Source organism: Bos taurus, chromosome 13 (genome assembly GCF_002263795.3).
Source record: "Bos taurus isolate L1 Dominette 01449 registration number 42190680 breed Hereford chromosome 13, ARS-UCD2.0, whole genome shotgun sequence".
Taxonomy (NCBI): Eukaryota; Metazoa; Chordata; class Mammalia; order Artiodactyla; family Bovidae; genus Bos; species Bos taurus.
Genome location: NC_037340.1, coordinates 29,130,882 through 29,156,148, shown reverse-complemented (window position 1 = coordinate 29,156,148; position 25,267 = coordinate 29,130,882). Strand labels below are relative to the sequence as shown.

Genomic DNA, 25,267 nt, shown 5'->3' with positions numbered 1-25,267 from the left:
TAAACAGAGTTCAGAGTCCATTGGAGAGGAGTCACGCATGATCAGCATGAACAGGCCTAAGATGGAGTCCAGGCCCTGTGAATTGCTTCTTCACCTGTGCTATACGGAAGGACTTTGTTCAACCTACATATAAAAGCTGACATCTGCTAAGCCCTACCTCCAACTCCATCCCCTCCCCCACAGCAACCGCCTGTGTGTTCTCTATGTCTGTGAGTCTGTTTCCGTTTCGTAGACAAGTTCATTTGTGTCACACTTTAGATTCCACATGTAGGTGATATCATATGGTATGGTCTATCTCTGTCTGCCCTACTTCACTTGGTATGATAATCTCTAGGTCTATCCAGGTTGCTGCAAACAGCATTATTTCACTCTTTTTTATAGCTGAGTATTATAAGCCACAATATTGAATAGAAGTGGTAAGGACAGACATTCTTGCTTTATTCCTAATTGAACATATTCCTTCTTTCATAACTGTGTGTGATGCTAGCGTAGATTTTCAGTAGATGCTGTTTATCAAATTAAGGCATTTTCTTCTGTCACAGCTGGCAGAAAGTTTTTTTTTTTTTTAATTATTATGAATAGCTGTTGAATTTTGTCAAATACTTATTCTGTATTAATTTGAGGTTATCATATGGCTTTTCTTTTTAAATTTGATCATATAGTTAATTATGTTGACTATCAACCTTGAATTCCTGGGATGCACCTCACTTGCTCATGATGCATTCTCCTTATATACTGATGGACTTGGTTTGATAAAATTTTGTTAAGGATTCTTACAACTATGCTGTGTTAGTTTCCTGTTGTCACTGTAAAAATTACCATATGCTTCATGGCATAAAACACAAATTTATCTTCTTACAATTTTGGAGGTCAGAAGCCCAAAAGCCATTTCACTGGGGTAAAGTTAATGTGTTAGTTGGGCTGATTCCTTTTGGAGATTCTGAAGGGTGAATCCATCCATTTCCTTTATTTTTTTTCGCTTCTTGTGGCCCCTTTTTGCATCTTCAAAGAATCACTCTCAATTCTGCTTCTGTCATCACATCTCCATGTTCTCTAATTTTGACTCCTCCAACCTGCCTCTCTTTTATAAGACCCTTTTGATTGCATCAGGTCCCACTGGATAATCTGGGATAATCTCCCATCTCAGGATTCTTCATTTAATCACACCTACAAAGTCCTCTTTGCCATTTGAGGTAACGTTAAAGGTTCTGGGGACTAGGGCATGGACATATTTGTGTGGGGACATTATTCTGCCTGCCACATCTTCATGGAAGTATCCAGTTATCTTTTGGGGGAAAGTTTTATATAATTTTGGTATCATGGTAAAGCTGACCTCATAAAATCAGTTGAGAAATCTTCTCTCTTCTGTTTTATGAAAGTATGTGGGTTGATTTGGTATAGTTTATTCCTAGAAGGCTTAGTAGAATTCATCAGGAAAGCTGTGTACTCCTCAGCAAATTCTCTCCTGAACCTCTAAGCCAAGTCAGGCCCTCTTGTTAAACTTTCTGAAGCACCCTATACCTTTTCCTTGGAGCAGTCAACACAATTTCTAATGACATATGTAGTTGTGTGATTACTTTGTTTACGTATGCCTCTACCAGAATATAAGCAGTGTATAGGCCTGTCTCTTTCACTGGTGAATACCCAGAACATATCACTGAACTTGGCACATATTAGTTACTCAATATGTAGTTTTTGAATAAATAAATGAATGCATTCCTGTTTCATGAGACTTCCCTGTAATTTTATATTTTCCTTCCCTGCTTTACGAAATAAGGATGCTTTCTTTTACTTATTTATTTTAATAATTGACAATAATTTATTCTACTTTATTGATATATAATTGACAAAATTGTAAGCATTTTTGGATTAAGCTAGATCACATTGGTTTCTCTTTCTCCTTACTGAAACTGTCTCAGAAATGGTCAGTCAGGTGAAGGCTAGTATATACTTTGTGAAAGTAGGCTATGTGAGGACACCATGAGAAAGTGGCTGTCTATAAGCCTGCGAGGGAGTTCTCACCAAGAATGCAATCTGCTGGTACCTTGGTCTGGGACTTCCCAGCCTCCATCTGTGAGAAATAAATGTCTGTTGTTTAAGTCATGCAGGCTGGGGTCTTCGTTATGGTCGCCCTGGGCTAAGACAGTGAGCACATCATGTGTTGTCTGCCCTGTTTACTAAAGCCTGCCCAGTCCTGTGTCCACCCTGGACCTGCTCTGCCTTGCATGCAGATGAGCAAGGCCAAAGATGCCTCCAGCGTGAAAGAGTGGACCTGCAGTATGCAGCCTGGCTTCCTTTAGACGGTCCATCTCTTCAGACTTGCTTCAGTAGGTCCCTGAACGCTGCGCTCCCTCACCCTAACTTTTCTCTTTCCTTGCCAAAGAAATGGGTGTGTATGCACACACACACAGACCCATAAATGAACACCTACATACATCTCCAGCTTCACAAGTGAAAGTGAAAGTTGCTCAGTCATGTCTGACTCTTTACGACCGCATGGACTATATAGTCCATGGAATTCTCCAGGCCAGAGTACTGGAGTGGGTAGCCTTTTGCTTTTCCAGACAATCTTCCCAACCCAGGGATTGAACCCAGGTCTCCCACATTGCAGCTGGATTCTTTACCAGCTGAACCACAAGGGAAGCCCAGGAATATGGAATTGGTAGCCTATCCCTTCTCCAGTGGATCTTCCTGATGCTGGAATCGAACTGGGGTCTCCTGCTTTGCAGGCAGATTCTTTACCAACTGAGCTATCAGGGAAGCCCAAAGTGAAAATCACTCAGTCGATTTTCTGTTTGGCTGTTTGTGACCACATGGACTACACAGTCCATGGAATTCTCCAGGCCAGAAATACACTTTCACATGCAGTAAATCCCACAATGATAAAGTCTCCTTCATTCAGATCACTTAAATGTATTCAAATATGAAGAAATAAGAATCTTTTATTTAGAAATAAGAAGAAATAAGACTGTTACTTCCAACTTATTTTTTCATTTGTAAATATTTGTTGATAACACCAATGTGGCTCTAACCACGTCCAACTTAGATGGCTTCACAGGATGACTTCAGCCTAAGTAGAATGTGTCTGCCTGCAGCCAGACTTGCCTGATTCATCGCTGTTGCTCTGAGATCAGTCATCAACTACCGAATCTTGAAGACTTGCAAGGAATTGAAAAATCTCTGGAGAAGAAAGTCAAGGGAAATAAATGTGTCCTCAGATGGCCTTTGCTCACTCAATCTGACAAGTGTAGATTATGTTGTTTGAAATACTTTCCAGTCTGCTAGGAAATGTCCCCATATGGAGCGTATGCAGGGAATTAAGCCCTCATATTGTTAGACAACACTCTGCTGTGTATGAAATGCCAGAGATTTGAAATGAAAGATAATGACGTCATCTGGTTCACTGTGCCAGAAAAGCCTTTTTTCAAGTCCATCATCAGACTGCAGTGTTTGGAGCTTTTATTGCCTGCAATTACTTACACATAGCAAAGTCGCAGAAGGCCAGGATCAAGTTCAATTTATCTTTACATCTTAGTACCTAGCTTGGTAAAGGTGCCTGGTAGATACTTAATCCATGTTTCCTGAATGGAATTCTATTGATTCTTCATGTAAAGCCAAGTCTTTGACATATTGAACATTTTCTAGTTTGCTTATTGAATTAACATTTATTATCTGAAATAGATGAAGCACTGGTTTTTTATTCTTGATATTTATTTATTTTTTGGATGCACTGCATAGAATGTGGGATCTTAGTTCCCAGATCAGGGATCAAACCTGTGGCCCCTGCACTGGAAGCTCGGAATCTTAACCACTGGACTTCCAGGGAAGACACCAATACTTTTTTGATAAGTGCATAAAAACAGATTCATCCATCTTCACAAGTAAATAAGATAAAACACTAAAAAAATTTTTAAGAAAGAAACAAATGATAATAAAATTCTACCCCCCAAAAGATAAAGCACATGATACAATGGAATGCTTATAATGAACTTAATGCTGATTTACTAAAAAAAAAAAATAATAATAAAATAAAATAGAATAAACTCTTTCTAAAATGAGAGAGAACTGTGTGTAAAGAACATAAAACATACTCTGTCTTGTCTCATTTTTTCCTAAAGGCAAGTCTTAATAGACACCACAGGCAAACAAATAAAAAAGACTAATGAGAAACTGAAAACTACAGAACTTATAAAATGCTCATTGTAATATAATATGACAAATCTTACAGATAAATTAGAAAAGCTCTAATGTGCTTCTCATAATAGGAGAGATTGAAATAACCAAGGGATTTTAATTTTGTGCTCCACAAGCTCAGAATTTTATCCACAGGGGAAAAGTTATTTCTTTAAAAGATAAATAGATAAATCTGTGCCGTGTACAGATTATTCTTGAAGAATTGCTTATAGGCAATGCCTACATTTAGGTACTATGATTCTTTTTTAAAATAATTTTATTCAATTATTTTTGGCCGTGCTGGGTCTTTGTTGCTCTGTGGGCTTTTCTCTAGCTGTAGAGGGTGGGAACTACTCTTTAGGTGCAGTGCATGGCCTTCTCATTGAGGTGGTTTCTCTTGTTCTCTAGGGCACTTGGGCTCAGTAGTTGAGGCTCATAGACTCTAGGGCACAGACTCAATAGTTGTGCATACATGCTTATTTGCTTCAAGGTGTGTAGCATCTTCCTGGACCAAGGATCAAACCCATGTCTCCTGTGTTGGCAGGCGGATTCTTTACCACTGAATCACCAGGGAAGCCCCATTTTACTATGATTCTTGAAGACTAACCTCAAACGGGCTTGTTATACGATGAGTCTGTACTCAAGTTGTTACTCTGCATGTCTTCCCTGATAACTGTCAGAGAAGAGGTGGAAATCTCTATTAGGCTGCACTGAATAAAGCATATGGTAAACTTAAAGTCTGTAAAACACGTATTAAACCTCCTGGAGCTATTCCACATTCCTTTAAAATCTTTCTTGGTGTAAGAACATATACAGATGGTCAATAGGCACATGAAAAGATGCTCAGCATTACTAATTATTAGAGAAATGCAAATCAAAACTACACTGAGGTACCCCCTCATACCAGTCAGAATGACCATCATTAAAAAGTCTGCAGATAAATGCTGGAGAGGATGTGGAGAAAAAGGAACCCTCCTACATTGTTGGTGGGAATACAAGTTGGTGCAACCACTGTGGACAACAGTATGGAGGTTCCTCAAAAAACTAGAAATAGAATTATTGTATGAGTCAGCAATCCCACTCCTGGGCATATATACAGACAAAACTATAATTAAAAAGATACATGACCCCTATGTTCATAGCAGCACTATTCACAACAGCCAAGAAAAGAAACAACCTAAATGTCCATCCATAGAGGAATGGATGAGGAAGATGTGGTATATATATACAATGGAATATTACTCACCCTTCAAAAGAATGAAATAATGCTGTTTGCAGCAACATGGATGCAACTAGAGACCATTATACTAAAGTAAATCAGAAAGCAAATGAAGTATATCATGAATACCATGTGATGTCACTTACATATGGAATCTAAAATATGACACAAGTGAACTTATCTATGAAACAGAAACAAACTCACAAATATAGAGAACAGACTGGTAGTTGCCAAGGGAGAGAGATCTGGGGGATGGATGGACTTGGAGGTTGGGGTTAGCAGATGAAAGCTTTTATATATAGGATAGATAAACAACAAAGTCCTATTGTACAGCACAGAAAACTATATTCAATATCCTGTGATAAACCATAATGAAAAAGAATGTATATATGTATATAACTGAATCACTTTGATGTATAGCAGTAATTAACACAACATTGTGTATGAACTATATTTCAGGTAAAAAAATCTTGTTTTGTTGTTATAAAATGGTACCATTGGTTTTTAAAGAGAATCATTTCACTGCATCAGCAGCTGCATCAGAACCCCCATAGGACACACAACAGGGGCTGCGAGGACCATCATTTCACCTTTCTCCTGGGACCCCTGAACTCTGTTCATTGAAGCTCGTCTGATTCAGTCTAAACATTAGCCTTTTCTCTCTTGCTGTGATACCACTTGAAATTTTTGTTGCTATCTGATCCTATCCCTTGATTTTATTAATAATAGTTGGGAAATCCAAATCATTACATCATATATGGCAAAACCAATACAATATTGTAATGTTAAAAAAAAAAAATAAATAAAAGCCACACTTAACCCTAAAAAAATAAATAAATAAAAATGTTTTTAAAAAATTAATTAAAAAAAAATCTTTGGTCCTGTTGCATCTTCATTGCAGCACCAGGTCTTCTCTTGTTATAGAGTTCAGGCAGCATGTGGCTCAGGGCTCAGTTGTGGCATACAGGCTAAGTTGCCCTGAGGCATGTGGAATCTCAGTTCCCTGACCAGGAAGGGATTGAACCTGAGTCCCTCACATTGCAAGGTGAATTTTTAACCATTGGACCACCAGGGAAGTGCTCTAACTGCATGTTTAATTTGCGTTCACATTGATTATTCTACCATCATCTTGTTTTTCTTTACAGTAAGAAATGTAAAAGAAGGAAATGCCTCAGGGCATCGCCATGCAGAACTGGCTTCATGACCTGTGCTTTCCTCACTTCTTTAAATGCTGTTTTTGCTGTCTTGATACTCTTAATACTTCCTGGGCAAGGGGCCTACATTTTTATAGAGCTGTTCCGGTGGCCACTGCCCTCATCTGTTTCTCAGATAAGCAGAAAGCTGGAAGTGAGTGAAGTTGGATGAAATACTAAAAAAGACCACCTTGGTGTGGCTGAGACACAGTATGGATTTTTGCTGTGTTTGTTCATATTTGCTGAACATGGCATCTCTGGGGAATCCAGATTCTTCATGAGAAATAGTAGTGGAATCTCTCGAGCTGCAGGCTATTATTCCTTATGCTGTCCCTTAAGTTTAGTACATGTTCCTGGCAGCATGGAAGAAAAAAAAAAATACAAAGAGAGAGATGTACATGGAAGCAGAACAGAGAGGGAGGCAGCCCAGTGGTGTCCATGATGTCACACTTTCCCTAGACATTTGGCTACCCCAGAGCATAGCATGTAGCCAAGTATTTTAACCCACTTTGTGCTGTCAAATTCTGATCTATCCAAGTAAATGCAATCCATATATTTAGAAATCATTTATGTCTAACTCTTCAAAGTATTATTCTTAAAGCCCCTTTGAGGTCTAGAAAAATGTCAGAAGCTCATAGAAATTTTCTAGACTCCTATGGCTGACTTGCACTTTGCATAAATCAAGATGAACCACAGAATCAGAAAACAAACTTATGGTTACCAAAGGGAAAAGGTGTGGGGAGGAGGGATAAATTGGGAGTTTGGGATTGACATACGCACACTATTTAAATTAGATAACCAACAAGGACCTACTGTATAGTACAGGGAACTCTACTCAATATTCTTTAATAACTTGAATGGGAAAAGAATTTGAAAAAGAATAGATGTGTATATACAACTGAATCACTTTGCAGTACACCTGAAACCAACACAACATTGCATTTCAACTATATTGCATTATTAAATAAAAATTTGAAAAAAAGATGAACAATCCTCTCTTTCAAGACTGCCTTCTGTCATAAAGCCTAGTCCTCAATGGTGAGAGTATGATATGTGGTCTCTGATGTTAGATGGCAGGCAGTGAGTGTCCCAGTCCTACCTCTGCAGTTTTAGTGACTATGGGTGGGTCTTTGTCTTGCCAGGACCATGATTCCCAGGAATGGGCTTAAAGGGTCTTTGCTGCCCAGACTACCATTTGCTCTTTGCTTTTCCTTGTGGTCCCTGTAGTGCACCTACCTGAACCACAAGGGAGTTTTGGACGGAGGAGCCTGGTGGGCTGCCGTCTCTGGGGTCGCACAGAGTTGGACACGACTGAAGCGACTTAGCTGCAGCAGCAGCAGCAGCAGCAGAGTCAAACTGCGGAGAAGGCAATGGCACCCCACTCCAGTACTCTTGCCTGGAAAATCCCATGGATGGAAGACCCTGGTAGGTTGCAGTCCATGGGGTTGCTAAGAGTTGGACATGACTGAGCGACTTCACTTTTACTTTTCACTTTCATGCATTGGAGAAGGAAATGGCACCCCACTCCAGTGTTCTTGCCTGGAGAATCCCAGGGACGGGGGAGCCTGGTGGGCTGCCATCTATGGGGTCCCACAGAGTCGGACATGACTGAAGCGACTTAGCAGCAGTAGCAGCAGCAGCAGAGTCAAACTGTATGCTATTAAACAACATAGTCAAAGCTATGGTTTTTCCAGGAGTCATGTATGGATGTGAGAGCTGGACAATAAAAAAGACTGAGCACAGGAGAATTGATGCCCTCGAATGTGGTACTTGAGAAGACTCTTGAGAATCTCTTGGATAGCAAGGAGATCAAACCCGTCAATCCTAAAGGAAACCATTCCTGAATATTCATCGGAAGGACTAATGCTAAAGCTGAAGCTCCAATACTTTGGCCACCTGATGCCAAGAGCTGACTCATTGGAAAAGACCTTGATGCTGGGGAGAAGAGGGCGACAGAGGATGAGATGGTTGGATGGACAACTCAGTGGACATGAGTGTAAGCAAATTCCGGGAGATGGTGAAGGACAGGGAAGCCTGGTATGCTGTAGTCCATGGGGCTGCAAAGAGTCGGACATAACTGAGCAACTGAACAACAAGAAGTTAAACAACAAGGTCCTTACACTATAATAAAGCATAACAGAAAAGAATATTTAAAAATACACGTATAACTGAATCATTATACTTTTGTCACCTTGATCTTGGACTTCCAGGCTTCAGAGCTGTGAGAAATGACCCAGTTTATAAACCACTCAGTCTGCAATATTCTGTTTGTTATAGCAGCTCAATGGATGAAGATGATAGCTTTGCACAGTATCTGTCTTTTGCCTGCCATGCAGACCTGACTGTACATGAATCTTCAGCTCCAACACCATCTGCCTGATTCAGAGTCCATTTCTTAGTCCCAGATTCCTGCCTGGGAGGAGTGACAATCCAGCCTAGAGCATGTTCTGTTTCCCCAGTCCTAGCAATTGTGGTGGGCAATTGCTCATTCTGAGCAGTGGGTGAGGCAGCTTCTTTAAGAAGAGACTGTTGATGGGGAATAAATGATGGATATCTTTGGTTCAGCAACACAAGTCTGTGTAATTCATGGTGACACTTAATCAATATCAAGAAGCTCCAGCTTTAGGTTAAGACAATACCTTGAGTTCATTAATCCTCTAAAGCAACTACACTAATCCTGCTAGCACATTAGAAACTTACTTGGATATGCCTCATTTGTTTTTGGCCTTTTATGATCCTATAGCAAGTTCAAAACTGAGATTCAGTCTTTGAGCTTTCCTAATTTTCACCCAGCTTGGTCAAAATATTAATGTTTAATTTATAATATCAGGGACTGTCTTATAAAAAATTTTGAGGATGGTGCAGACTCCTAAAATGAAGATGAACTAACTTACTTTGTGGTGGTATGTTAAATCTGGGGTACTGGAGATAATTAGCTTTATGAGCATCAAAGCCATTAATATTTATTGAGGATGAACAGGGTATATTCAATTTAGCACAATGTAAAAAATGATAAAGTTCTTTGCTTCTAATATTTATTGAATGTTCATCATATGAGACAATAGTCACTTCTATCATTGAATTGGGAAATGAAAGCAAAACCAATTTTATGTAGATGAAAAGTTAAACATAAAAGTCTATTTCTGTAGGTATTCTCTTAAATCAAGTTGAAGACTTCAGAAGTTCTACTTGTACAATAAAATTCATCTTTCATTGAAATATAGAAAGATAGAGTCAATAGTGGCCTTGGACCTTAAAAATAGTGTCTTGTTTTTAAAGAGGAAATTGAAGCCTAATGAAGGGTCTGAGTGACCAGTTCAAAGGTCATGTGGCTAATGGGGTCTCTTTCCCTAAGAGCACACTTCCTGGGACACTGGTGTGAGGTGATTATATGTTCTTTAGGTAGTCTAAAGTGTTCATCTGGATGAATTTGTACACACACATATATATACAAATATGTTTACATATATACGCATCTTACACACATTTTATATATATGTATCTTACACATATGTACATATTTTCGTATATATATGTAATACACATAACATCTGAAGCATTCAGAACACCTTGCAGAAAAACCTGAACAACTTTTTTGGCCAATCCAATATTTCTATGTAACTACTGTTCAGATGATACCCCCAGCATCCCACGAAATAGTCCTTCTCAGTATATACTTCATCCCTACAAAAGCAACTACTGTCTGCCAGCATCATCAAAGCATTATATTTCTTATCTAAAAGGAATTAAAGTTTCAAACTATGGGAAAGTCCCATAATTTATTTTCCATTCATTTATTTAATAAATATTTGATGATCACTCTCTAATGAATTTGTACAGGCACTGGAGACTCCGTGATGAGTCATTTCTTGTACCATTTCTTGGTATTTTAGATAATGCTGGGATCAGTCTCACTATATTTTGAAGATTTTTTTTTTCCTCTTTAATTTTATTCTGTGTGTATCATTTTGAAATGTATTATATATTACATATACCAATTTGTGTTATCCTTTGTAGCTTTAATATTGAGTTTTAACCTTTAAAACAGGGGTCCCCAAACTTTTTGACATTAGGGACTGATTTCGTGGAAGATAATTTTTCCATAGACTGGGAAGGGGGGGAAGTAGTTTTGGGATGATTCAAACACATTATATTTATTGTGCACTTTATTTCTAATCTAATGCTGTCACCGATATGACAGGAGGTACTGGTTTGAGACCTGGAGATTGGGGACCCCTGCTTTAAAATATTTTTGGCTTATTTTTGAAGGAGAACAGGTTTGCCATTGAATGTAGAAGGAATATGACGACAGCAGAATGAAAGCATTTCTTACTTAACCTATTGGGAACCTATGGCTGTCAGGACCAAGCAGCCATAGCTATAGCACCATTATCTATGAGGGGCAGCACATCCTAGAGAAGGCAAAGTGCCCAATTGGGATAAAGCACGTGATCTTGTGTGTTCTGCCCTGAGTCACTGTGGTGCAGAAGGAGAGAGACCAGGCTGCTGGTAGGAAAATGAAGATGGAACGTCCCAGGAGAACACTGTATGGACGACACATCTCTGTATGTGAAAGTAAATCTCTGCACCTCATTGTATTTTTGAGATATGTTAGTTTTATTCCCAGAGAAGGCAATGGCACCCACTCCAGTACTCTTGCCTGGAAAATCCCATGGACAGAGGAGCCTGGTAGGCTGCAGCCCATGGGGTCGCTAAGAGTTGGACACGACTGAGCGACTTCACTTTCACTTTTCACTTTCATGCATTGGAGAAGGAAATGGCAACCCATTCCAGTGTTCTCGCCTGGAGAATCCCAGGGATGGGGAGCCTAGTGGGCTGCTGTCTGTGGGGTCGCACAGAGTTGGACACGACTGAAGCAACTTAGTAGCAGCAACAGTTTTATTCCAAAGGCAAAATAAGCAAGAGAATCATTTTACTTAACTTATTTTTGTTTGTGCTGGGTCTTTGTTGCTGTGCATTTGCTTTCTCTGGTTGCAGTGGAGCGGGGGCTACTCTCTAGCTGCAGTGCTTGGACTTCTCATTGTGATGGCTTTTCTTGTTTCAGAACGTGGGTTGTAGGGTGCATGGGCTTCAGTAGCTGCCCCACATGGGCTTAGTTGCCCCTCAGCATGTGGAATCCTCCCAGAGCAGGGGTTGAACCCATGTCCCCTGCATTGACAAACGAATTCTTAACCACTGGACCACCAGGGGAGTCCGGGCAGGTGAATCTTGACTGTCGCATCAGAAGTGTCCCTGCAGTCTGCATATCTAAACGATGACTGAATGCTTGCTGAGTGCCTTTCCCCAGAAAAGAAGACACTGCAAAGGAAACTGTTAATTATAGGTACAATTCTGGGTCAGTGCTCTTGGAAGTCTCAGCCCTATCATGCTGCTGCTACTGCTAAGTCACTTCAATCGTGTCCATAGATGGCAGCCCACCAGGCTCCTGCCAGCCAGCCAGCCCTATCATAGACAGCCAGTTTATCACTGTGTTAGAACTGAATTTAGATGTTTTTAGAAAGGGGGAAATGTATTTTTCAGTTTTTTGTAGTATAAAAAAAGAGAAAGATGTCTACTCTATTCTTTCTGGAAAAAAAAAAAAACCAACCCACAAATAGTGAGCACAGTTGAAAACAAAACCATCTATCTCCGTGGTAAATGGCTTCTGGAAAGTGAGACCTGATCTATAAAGCTGTATAGGATTACCAAACACAATCGACAGACTCACCGTTTATCATTTACTAAAAGGCCTTGCTTGGGAAGGAAATAGTGGAGGAATTCACGACTCATGTCCCTAGGAACTGTTGAGAATTTGCTGTCTCTCTTTTTCTTCTTGGAGTGAATGGGAGGCTGCCCAGATGAACATTTGTTTCAGACAATTAAATTGAGGGAGTCATGATTGACATGTTTTCATGTTATTCTTTCTTGGTTTGATAGAGAAAATCTCCTGGAATCAAGCTAATTTACAAATGAAGGGGTTTATTTTCCCTTTGCTTTGTGGACATAATTGTCTCCATTAACTTTAATAGGAGTTCTGGGGCCTGGTCTGAGGGGAGAAGGATGGCTTAGCATGGAGAGCTGGTTCTCTGCTATTAAATCCTCTGGGAGGAAATGCACCCAACTTCTCCACCGTGAAGAAAACAGAAGCTGTTTGAAATCATTCACATTTTGCTCTATTGATGCCTTAAAAAGAAATACAATGAAAGCCTGATGAGTGCAAGAACAATTTTATGTGGTTCTTGAAAAGATTAAGAGTCATCTTAAAAACACCACAGACATTTTGTCTTGAGTAATGGGGATGTGTGTAGCAATAAATGCACACCAGCAACGGGGAGCCCGACTTCTGCGTCCTGTAACCAGTATATGTTCATATCCAAAAGGTCAGATTGACCAATAAAACTTCCATAAAACTCAGAGAGTGGCAATCCAATCTCCTGAAAAATGAATATGAGATACTGTGAGGGAAGTAGTTCACAGTGAGGGTCTTTGTTTTGCTCTTTTGAAGAATATACATCAAAGGTGCTATAGGCATCTGGACAAGCTAATGAAGGTACATTTAATTATGAAATTGGCTTTATTAATGATGTAAAACATCACATGGCATAGTGTATTATGTGACACTGAAAGAGGGCTCTGGGAGAACAGAACTCTACTTAGGATTTAATTGCAATTTCTGCAAATGTTAATTGTCTTGCACACTGCCTGGCTGTATTAGACATTGAATAAGTTTTGTTGAATGCAACAATGAGTGACCGGTTGCTTATGATGTGTAGTGCACCATCCTTATCAGGACAGTCAAATGTGGTCCTTGCTTTCAAGGAAACACAGTCTAATAGATAATGCATATACAACTAGAGTGTCCTTTTTTCCAGCTCTACTGTTTTAAATCCAAATACAAAGCCTATTATCCTAAGTGCAGTATTACAGAGAAGCACCAATTAAGTATAATGGGAGAACGCAGAAGCGAGTGATGAACCCTGTCTGAAGGTGACCTGGGGAGGCTTCACAGAGGAAATACCAGTTGACTTAGACACCTGTAATAGGGAGGGAAAAGAAAACATGAGCACAGGATCAGGTACAGGAACATGCACATCCTTTTCAGAGAATACCTAATAGCCTAAGCTTTGTGGCCACAGCTGATTGGGTCTGTGTGGGAACAAGTGTAGGTAGACACAGGTGGAGGATGGTAAAGGCCCGAGTTCCAATCATGCTGCAAAGGATACTGAATATCATATGAAGGACTTTGAATGGTTTTCCTGTTTTTAAATGATGGAATAATTGATTTTTTTTTTAAGGAAAGTAGGGTGATGTCAGGATTTAATCTGAGTTCTAGAATGATGACTGACTGACGTCGGTGTAGAAAATATATTGATACTGGGGGTGCTTGGGGCTGCTGCAGTGGGATGGCCCAGAGGGATGGGATGAGGAGGGAGGTGGGAGGGGGGTTCAGGATGGTGAATACATGTACACTCATGACAGATTCAAGTCAATGTATGGCAAAACCAATACAATATTGTAAAGTAAAATTAATTAATTTAAAAAACCCATATTAAGTAAATAAAAGCCCATATTAAGTAAAAAAAAAATGAAAGAAAATATATTGAGAGGGAAAGACAAGACTGTAGACAATAATTTTTATTATGGTGGCAGTTATAATAATGTAGATGATAATGATGATGATCTGAACAAGAGTAGGATCATTGGCAGCAGGGATGGGGAGGTATTCTGCCAAACCATCCATCCACCCACCTATCCATCATCCATCCATCTACTCACCCATCCATGCATTTACTCAATCAACAACTAATTGTGAAGTGTTATAGCCAATATCAATGCTTTCCTAACATCTATTTTTTTCTCTTTCGTTTCCCCAACAAACCTTGCTTTCTTCCTGATATTAGGTGACTATGTACTTTTAGAGATGCTGAGCTTTCTCAGTTCCAGGCAGTTGATCTCAATTAGTCTATTCATTCATTCATTCAATATTTATTGGGTACCTTCTAGGGTTCAGGCACTGTTTTCAGAACTGGGGCTACAGAAGTGAGAAGAATAATTATGATTCCTCCCTCCAGTTAAAATGCTCATGCTCTATTATTGGAGATATTTACCTTGACTAGATAGACGACATCAAAGTTCACTGTAGTCAGACTTGTCATGCTCATCCATACCTTAAGCTTTTCTCCTGGGTACACATTTGTAGTCAGGCAGGATCAGAGTGACCATTTCTGTCTAATGGGCTGTGGATGAAACTTCACTTCCAGACAAGTGTTTTCCTCTTCAGTTGTCCTGAATGAATAGATCATATGCTCCTATGATCTACTGGAACAGGTAGAAAAATCATTGTTAGCTGGGGTCACTAAGTCTGCATGGAAGACAAGGAATCACCATTACCTGAGCAGATTTTGCTTGAAAGAGAAATACGCCCTTGTTTATAAATAATTAGGATTTGGGGTGTTGATTGTTACTGTAATATAACCTAGCCTGTTCTTCCCACGTGGCTCAGTGGTAAAGAATCCACTGGCCAAGCAGGAGATGTGGGTTCAACCCCTGGATTGGGGTGATCCCCTGAAGAAGGAAATGGCAACCCGCACCAGTATTCTTGCCTGGGAAATCACATGGACAAAGGAACCTGGTGGGCTGCAGTCCATGGGGTTGCAAAGAGTTGGGCAAAACTTAGCAACTAAACAACAAAAACAACAACAATCTAATATGATGATTAATGCTGGCATTCAGGTACGAGCTAAGTGCCATAGGAGCCCAGGGAAGGGAGTAACTCACTGTCTGAGGGGTCAAAAAGGGGACTTTGGAGGTAATAACTTGAGCTGAGTCAGGAAAAATGATTAAGATTTAGCTAGGCAGATAGGTAAGTGAGAGACTTCCATGTAATGGAAACATCCTGGACAAAGGCTTAGGGACTTGAAATAGCTCTACATATTGGGAGAACCATGCATAGATTTCTTAGGCTGCATGTAGAGTGTGTGACTGCAGAATGCCCTCTGACAGCCCAGGAGTTCTGTTCATTACTACAGCACACTGAGTGTAGATGGTGGAAGACAGCAAGAGTCCCAAATAAAAGGAGCAAATCAAATGTCAGAGCTTAATCATGATAATTAGGGGTAGAATTAAGGCTTTTCCTTCCACTTCAGACTTTCAGTCCTTGCTGTCACTCAGTTCAGTTCAGTCGCTCAGTCGTGTCCAACTCTTTGCAACCCCATGAATCGCAGCATGCCAGGCCTCCCTGTCCATCATCATCCCAGAGTTCACTCAGACTCACGTCCATCGAGTCAGTGATGCCATCCAGCCATCTCATCCTCTGTCGTCCCCTTCTCCTCCTGCTCCCAATCCCTCCCAGCATCAGAGTCTTTTCCAATGAGTCAACTCTTCGCATGAGGTGGCCAAAGTACTGGAGTTTCAGCTTTAGCATCATTCCCTCCAAAGAAATCCCAGGGCTGATCTCCTTCAGAATGGACTGGTTGGATCTCCTTGCAGTCCAAGGGACTCTCAAGAGTCTTCTCCAACACCACAGTTCAAAAACATCAATTCTTTGGTGCTCAGCCTTCTTCACAGGCCAACTCTCACATCCATACATGACCACTGGAAAAACCATAGCCTTGACTAGATGGACCTTAGTTGGCAAAGTAATGTCTCTGCTTTTGAGTATGCTATCTAGGTTGGTCATAACTTTCCTTCCAAGGACTAAGCGTCTTTTAATTTCATGGCTGCAGTCACCATCTGCAGTGATTTTGGAGCCCAGAAAAATAAAGTCTGACACTGATTCCACTGTTTCTCCATCTATTTCCCATGAAGTGATGGGACCGGATGCCATGATCTTCGTTTTCTGAATGTTGAGCTTTAAGCCAACTTTTTCACTCTCCACTTTCACTTTCATCAAGAGGCTTTTGAGTTCCTCTTCACTTTCTGCCATAAGGGTGGTGTCATCTGCATATCTGAGGTTATTGATATTTCTCCCGGCAATCTTGATTCCAGCTTGTGTTTCTTCCAGTCCAGCGTTTCTCATGATGTTCTCTGCATATAAGTTAAATAAACAGGGTGACAATATACAGCCTTGATGTACTCCTTTTCCTATTTGGAACCAATCTGTTGTTCCACGTCCAGTTCTAACTGTTGCTTCCTGACCTGCATACAGATTTCTCAAGAGGCAGATCAGGTGGTCTGGTATTCCCATTTCTTTCAGAATTTTCCATAGTTTATTGTGATCCACATAGTCAAAGGCTTTGGCATAGTCAATAAAGCAGAAATAGATGTTTTTCTGGAACTCTTGCTTTTTCCATGATCCAGCAGATGTTGGCAATTTGATCTCTCGTTCCTCTGCCTTTTCTAAAACCAGCTTGAACATCAGGAAGTTCACGGTTCACGTATTGCTGAAGCCTGGCTTGGAGAATTTTGAACATTACTTTACTAATGTGTGAGATGAGTGCAATTGTGCAGTAGTTTGAGCATTCTTTGGCATTGCCTTTCTTTGGGATTGGAATGAAAACTGACCTTTTCCAGTCCTGTGGCCACTGCTGAGTTTTCCAAATTTGCCGGCATATTGAGTGCAGCACTTTCACAGCATCATCTTTCAGGATTTGGAATAGCTCAACTGGAATTCCATCACCTCCACTAGCTTTGTTCATAGTGATGCTTTCTAAGGCCCACTTGACTTCACATTCCAAGGAGTAAGCGTCTTTTAATTTCATGGCTGTAGTCACCATCTGCAGTCATTTTGGAGCCCAAAAAAATAAAGTCTGACACTGTTTCCACTGTTTCCCCATCTGTTTCCCATGAAGTGATGGGACCGGATGCCATGATCTTCGTTTTCTGAATGTTGAGCTTTAAGCCAACTCTCCACTTTCACTTTCATCAAGAGGCTTTTGAGTTCCTCTTCACTTTCTGCCATAAGGGTGGTGTCATCTGCATATCTGAGGTTATTGATATTTCTCCCAGCAATCTTGATTCCAGCTTGTGTTTCTTCCAGTCCAGCGTTTTTCATGATGTACTCTGCTCTGCTGTCAATAAATACCATTAAATGAAGTGATACAACTTATGAGGGTCTTTTAGACAATTCGCCCTGGGCTTATGGAGAGTTCTTTAGAGGGAGTAAACTTTGGAGGCAATGGTGTAAACAGGGATTATCCAGGCAGAATTAACAAAAGTGGGCAGATTCCATTTGAGTCGTATATGTTTATAGTCTAAAAAAGGAAACCTAAAAATACCCTTAGAGCCTTGATATGTTCTGTGGCAGATTTAGTACTATAGAAAGGGACAAAAGAAATATATGCTGTAATACAAATTGTTAGATGTCTCAAGGAAATGAATTGCCAAAAATTGCTTTTTAGTCACTTTACAAAGCTAGAGAATTTTACTCTTCCCTCTTTTTTGTATTTTTCATGGTATTGGTTAATTTATTTTTGAGCTGATCACATGCTAGGTATAATCTAAAATGTAATACACAAATGCAACAAATTGGGTTATCCCTCTTTATTTCTTCACATTGAAAAAACAAAACAAAACATGGGAACTAAGTGATTTCCTAACATTCAAGACTATAATCTTTTCTACTTGAAGGCAGGAATGTGCTAGTTATTTTTATATTTCTCTCAGAGCCTAGTGCAAACTGATAACATAAGTTTATTTAATCAAAACAAATATTCACCATTGCCTACTCTGAGCCACGTAGTGTTCTAAGTGCAGAGGGTAGTCCACAAACTGGATGGAAAAGGTGCCTTAACAAACTTGCAATTGAGATGGTGGCCAGGGCTATGGAGAACAATGGATCAGGGAAGGGTAGGGGTGCCGAGGATTGTCTGCTGTTACTTACTGAATGATTGGGGAGGCTTAGCCTGGAGAAGGCAATGGCACCCCACTCCAGTACTCTTGCCTGGAAAATCCCATGGACGGAGGAGCCTGGTGGGCTGCAGTCCATGGGGTCGCTAAGAGTCGGACACAACTGAGCAACTTCACTTTCACTTTTCACTTTCATGCATTGGAGAAGGAAATGGCAACCCACTCCAGTGTTCTTGCCTGGAAAATCCCAGGGACGGAGGAGCCTGGTGGGCTGCCGTCTATGGGGTCCCACAGAGTCGGACACGACTGAAGTGACTTAGCAGCAGCCTTGATAAGGTGACATTTGTTCAGAGACTTGAAGAAAATGAGCTGAAGACCATGTGGATGTCTGGGGAAAGAGACACTCAGGCAGAAGGAGCAGCCACGAAGAGATCCCAAGATGGCATGTACTTGGCATGTTGTAGGAACAGCAAGGATGTCAGAGGGGCGAGAAGGGCGTGAGCAAGGAGCAGAATAAGGGGTTGTGAGATCAACGTGTTTTGGGGATCAGATCTTATAGGGTGTTTAGGTCTCTCTAGGAATTTTGGTTTCTATGTTAAGTCTTAAGGGAAGCTTCTGAAGGCTCCAAGAGGAGGGTGTTCTCTGGCTTTTATGGGCTGAAATGTGTTCCCCTCAAAATCCACAGGATAAAGTCCAAACCCCCAGTACCTCAGACTGTGACTGTATTTGGAGGTAGGGCCTTTAAGAGCAAATTTAGCTAAAATTGGGTCATATGAACATAAAGGGAAAGTTGCTCAGTCATGTCTGACTCTTTGTGACCCTGTGGACTGAAGCCCACCAGGCTCCACTGTCCATGAAATTCTCCAGGCAAGAATACTAGAGTGGGTAGCAATTACCTTCTCCAGGGGATCTTCCTGACCCTGAGATTGAGCCCAGGTCTCCTGCATTGCAGGCTTTTTTTTTTTTTTTTACCATTTGAGCCACCATTTTTTTCACTTTCACTTTAAAAACAAATTTAGTTAAAATTAGATCATACGGGTAGGAGTAGGGCTTCCCTGGTAGCTCTGCTGGTAAAGAATCCGCCTGCAATGCTGGAGACCCTGATTCGATTCCTGGGTCAGGAAGATGCTCTGGAGAGGGGATAGGATACCCACACAAGTATTCTTGGGCTTCCCTGGTGGCTCAGCTGGTAAAGAATCTGCCTGCAATGCGGGAGACCTGGATTCAATCTCTAGGTTGGGAAGATTCCCTGGAGAAAAGGACAACTACCCACTCCAGTATTCTGGCCTGGAGAACTCTACTGACTGTATAGTCCATGGGATCTCAAAGAGTTGGACATGAGTGAACATTCACTCACTCACTCATGTGGCTGGGCCCTGATCCAATATGAGTGGTGCCTTTATAACAGGAGGGGATTAGGACACAGACAGGCACAGAAGGAGGATGATGTGAAGACAGAGGAAGAAGACAGCGACTCACAGACTGAGGAGAAAACGTTCAGAAGGAGCCAACTCTGCCCACACCTCAGTCTTGGACTTGCAGCCTCCAAACCTCTGAGGAAATACGTATCTGTGTTTAAGGCCCCCCAGACGCTGGTACTTTGTTATGGCAATCTAAGCAGACTAAACCAACACTGATCTTACTTTTCAAACAAGGTCTTTTATCCTCTGAGTGCAGAATGTTTCAGGAAGGGCAAAAGCTGGAAGAACTGTAAATGCTGTTTAGGTAATCCAGCTGAGATTTGCTGGCACTTAGTTCTGAGAGGTCGAAGTGGAGGAGTTATGACATGGTCAGATTTGGGATCTGATTTTTTTTTTTTAATTTATTTGGACTGCGCCTAGCGTTAGTCACAGCACATGGGGTCTCTAGTTGTGGCATGTTAACTCTCAGTTGTGGCATTTGCACTTAGTCGTGGCGTGCGGTAATCCATTTCCCTGACCAGGGTTAGAACTCAGGTCCCCTCCCTGCATTATGACTGTGTAGTCTTAGCCACCGGACCACCAGGCAAGTCCCCCTGGGATCTATTTTGAAGGTAGAGAGATGGAATTTGCTCTTGGCTTAGATACTGAATGTGAGACCAAGAGCAGACTCATGACTGTCTCTAAGGTTCACTGTGTGAGCAATTAGAAAAGAGACTTTGCCATTTTCTGAGGTGGGAAGACAGGGCGAGGAGGGGGTAAGGAGAGGGTTTGGAGGGTGGCGTGGGGATCAGGACCACGATCTGGATGTGTGACTCTGACATGCCTGCTAGAGACCAAGTGCGTCGCTAACACCATATAATGCCAAATAATTTGCAGAGCCTTTGTCTACTAAGTACCCAGTAGGTGATTACATGATGCTCCCTGGATAAATTAGTGGATGAAACTGAAGATGAGGGTTTTAGCTTTGTTCTTCTTTTGTTTTGGGTAAAAGCTCATTATCTCCCTGCTTGCATCTGAAAACAATTTAAATACTACTGCAGAGTTATCTTGCTTCAAGCTATGTTTTTACAAATTATGATGTTGTGGCAGCTCAGGGGTTCTTGTAAAAAAACATGTTGCATTTTGAGGGAATTTTTCAAATGTATTAAAGTAGGATACATAATTCAAACAACAAAATGGATCTTTTATCATTTCTGGAATAGTTCTTGGTCCTTTTCTCCCACTGAGCTTTTAGTCCATCTTGTCCCCTCTGGTCTGTCTACATCAGGGTCTCCCAGGGAAGCACCCCTCAAGTGCTACTGAGTGCTGACAAGACTGACAGTGGCCACTCATGTGATTCTGTCCATACTATCATGAAAATTTGCTTCAAAATGATGCTTGGTATTCTCTAAAGGAGCTAGAACAGGCCACAAAAATTTCAAAATTCCATCCAGCCGACACACTGTAACACAACTGTTTTATGGATGATTTTTTTTCCAGCTGTGATTTTTTTTCCTTGATACTGTTTGAACACCATTTAAAACTTATAGGAAACTTTAAAGAATTGGACAAGAAACACTGCTATATTTAAAATAGATAACTAACAAGAACATACCGTATGGCACAGGGAACTCTGGTCAATATTATGTGGCAACCTAGCTGGGAGGAGAGTTTGGGGGAGAATGGATACACATATGGCTGAGTCCCTTTGCTGTCCACCTGAAACTACCACAGCATTGTTAATTGGCTATACTCCAATAAAAAATAAAAGCTTTTTTTTTTTTTAAGAAAAAAAGAGTAGTACAAGGATCTCCTGAGTACCCTTTACCTGGAATTACATTTTATCTTTCTTTCCTTTTCTTTGTACATGCACACACTTGTTTTTTCTGGATTATATGGAAGTTGGAGATGTCATCCCCTTTTGCCCATAAATACTTTGTCATGCATTTCCTTAAAGCATTAATATTCTTCTACATAATCATACTATCATGATCAAAATCAAGATATTTGCCATTAATAAAATGCTACTATACAGTCCACATTCTATATTTAGTTTTTTCCCTACATGGCATTTCTTTATTGCCATTTCTTTTCTGACTATTTTTAAAAATTGAAGTATAGTTGATTAACAGTGTTGTATTAGTTTTAGGCATACAGCAAAGTAATTTAGTTATACTTACATAAAGTAAGTAAGTGCTCAGTCGCTCAGTCATTGTCTGACTTTTTGGCTTCATGGACTGTAGCCTGCCAGGCTCCTCTGTCCATGGAATTCTCCAAGCAAGAATACTGGAGTGGGGTGCCATTTCCTACCTACTGTAGGGGATCTTCCTGACCCAGGAATCACACCCAAGTCTCTTTTATCTCCTGCATTATCAGGCAGATTCTTTACCACTATGGCCACCTGGAAAGCCCAATACCTACATATATATCTATTCTTTTCAGATTCTTTTCCCTTATAGGTTATTATAAAATATTGAGTATGGTCCCTTGTGCTATACAGTATGTCCTTGGTGGTTATCTATTTTATGTGTAGTAATGTATATATGTTAATACCAAACTCCTAATTTATCTCTCCTCTCCTTTCCCCTTTAGTAACCATAAGCTTGTTTTCTATGTCTGTGGGTTTTCTGACCATTTTAAACCTGAAGATCTAAGGTCAAAGACTACCTTTATTTGTCATAGCCTGTTTTCCTTTAGTTTCTCAGCCTATCTTTATGATCTTGATCTTGACCTTTAAAAAATATTTAATTTTGGTTGCCCTGGGTCTTCACTGCTTGTGTGGGCTTTCTCTAGTTACAGCAAACAGGGCCTACTCTTCAGTGTGGTTCCTGGGCTTCTCTTTGTGGTGGCTTCTCTTGTTGCTTAGCACAGGTTCTAGAGCGTGCAGGCTTCCGTAGTTGTAGCTCAAGGGCTCAGTTGTTCTGCGGCATGTGGAATCTTCCCAGACCAGGGATTGAACCCATGTCCTCTGGCGAACTCTCATCCACTGCACCACCAGGGAAGTCCAATCTTGACATTGTGTTGAGAAGTAGAGTCCATATATCTTATGGACTGTTTCTCTGTTTGACTTGTCGCCATTTTCTCATAACTTGATTTGGGTTCTGCCTTTGGCAGGAACAGCAGAAAGTATTGTGTCCTTCTTGGTGCATTGCATCAGGAGGCCCATGTCTGTTTGTCTGAATTTGGGTGATGGTGACTTTGCTCCATTGGTAAAGATGGTGCTTCCCATGTCTCTCCCTTGTAAAGTTACCATTGCTTCCTTTGTAGTGATTTGTCAGGGCTTCCCTGGTGGCTCAGACAGTAAAGAATCCACCTGCAATGAAGGAGATCTGGGTTTGATCCCTGGGTCAAGAAATATCCCCTGGAGAAGGGAATGGCAACCCACTCCAGTATTCTTGCCTGGAGATTTCCATGGACAGAGGAGTCTGGTGGGCTATAGTCCATGGGTTCGCAAAGAGTCAGATACGGCTGAGTGACTAACACTTTCACTATGAGACTTATATAAACATCCTATTTCTCATCAAACTTTCTTCTCCTGGTGTATCTGTCCATGAGTTTCGGTCTCTAGGTTGACTGACTTTTATTGGGAATCCATTGATGAATTTCTGTCTCCAGGTTGATTGACTTTTATTGGTTATCCTTTGATGAGTTTCTGTCTCCTGGTTGATTAAAGCACATGATGTCTATTGAACTCAACATTTGCAGGATTCTTTCTTTCTAGATCTGTGTGTGGAGCTCAATGAATCATAACTGAGGCACATGTATTCATGGCCTTCATTAGTCATGAAGACCATGATTAATTAAAATATCTGGCAAGATGTCATAAAATTAATGGACCTCCTGGGAAGTCAAAGGGGTCTGTTGCAGCCTTTATTTAAAATTTGAAGATCATCTTATAGCATTGACAGTTCTGTATATGTAGAATATGTATAATCTACATATACTTCTGGATGGTGTGGAAAAGATATAAAAAAGTTATAAAATAAATTCCTGATTTGAGTTTGTTTTGTTTTCTTTGATCTTTTCCATCCAATAGTAGAATGAGCAACAAGTTTTAGTAAATTGAAGTGCTGCATGGCTAAAAGTAAAAATGTCAGTCAGTTTCTAAGCAACTTTAAGAATTTTTATTTCTTATGACAACACAGAAATTACATAAATGCTCTCACCACCCACATGTATATATGATGCCCTTTTCTTCCTCTTCCAGTTATATAAGTTTTACATTATTGGGAGCATGAATTGCACTTTTTTTCATAAATACTATACCATACCATGAAAACCAAACTGAGATGCAAATTATTTATGTGTTTACATGATAAACCATGCAAAACAGTGAAGATTATTGACCTAAGTATATTGGATTAATTCACAATGTCTTATAAGCAATAAAATTACTTTGTAAATATTCAACAAAATGAAAAATAAAATTCTCAGCTTTTTTAGTTCTTCTGTGTGTCTCCCCGGCTTTTAGGTTACCAGGTTTTATCAGGTGGGTGTAACATTTCATGTTAATTCTGCCCTAGCACATGGCCGACTGATTGGACCTCTTCTGGCCTTGCTCATATAGGATCTGTCACCACAAGCTGGCCCCCTCTTTCCAGCCCTCCTATGTACCCACACAGACTCAGGGGCTTGCAAGAAGGTCTGAGTAAATGAAAGAACAGAGCAGGGACTTGCCTCTGTGGGTGATGGTACAGAGCCAAAGAACGCTTTCCTTGTGCTGTCTGCCCCAGGCTTTCTGCAGGAACACAGGCTGAGGGAGGCAGAACTGGGTTTTTGTTTGCATGCTGTTGTAGGGTTTTGTCAGCAAGTCTCAAGCATCTCTTGCAGTGAGGAATGCAGAGACTGAGCATTTAATTTTTTGTTGTTGTTTTTTATTGGAGGATAATTGCTTTACAGTACTGTGTTGGCCTCTGCCATTCATCATCATGATCAGCCACAGGTATACATATGTCCCCTCCCTCCTGAATCCTCCTCCCGTCTCCCACCCCGTCCCACCCCTCTGGGTTGTCACAGAGCACTGGCTTGAGTTCCCTGTGTCACACAGCAAACTCCTACTTCTTATCTACTTCACATATGGTAATGTACATATTTCCATGCTATTCTTGCAATTCGTCCCACCCTCTCCTTCCCCTACTGGGTCCACGAGTCTGCTCACTATGAGACTGAGCATTTTTAATGTGCACTTCTATTGGAAGAGCTGAACTCACAATCTGTTTGCAGGCAGCAAGAGACAGGATATTACACTCTGGTCTTTGTTGTAGGTGCTTAAAATGAGGACTGCTGGGTTACAGTTGGATGACAGTGGGAGGGGTGGGGATGCAGAAACTGACCAGAGTAGGGGAGCATTTCATTATGAGGATAGCCCAGAGTTAAACCCTGCCATAAGATGTGAGATTCAGCAAATCTTTAAAGGAAATGGAGGCACACAGACCTTCAGACCTTGTTCTCGAGCTGGGATTATCATTTGAAGGAACCTCTAGCTTCCTCAGTGT

The 25,267-nt window shown here is 40.7% G+C and overlaps 1 protein-coding gene and 1 long non-coding RNA gene across 3 annotated transcripts in view; one reads left to right on the top strand and one right to left on the bottom strand.

Annotated features, from left to right (window-relative positions):
• The window catches only part of FRMD4A (FERM domain containing 4A), an 849,800-nt gene that overhangs the window by 42,958 nt on the left and 781,575 nt on the right, over positions 1 to 25,267 (top strand). The gene's annotated exons all lie outside the window — the stretch shown is intronic.
• LOC132346888 (uncharacterized) lies at positions 12,773 to 22,611 on the bottom strand. The gene is made up of 3 exons (XR_009496858.1): positions 22,440 to 22,611; positions 14,694 to 14,904; positions 12,773 to 13,019 (listed from the first exon to the last, which is right to left on the bottom strand). It is a non-coding gene; the product is annotated as an uncharacterized lncRNA (long non-coding RNA).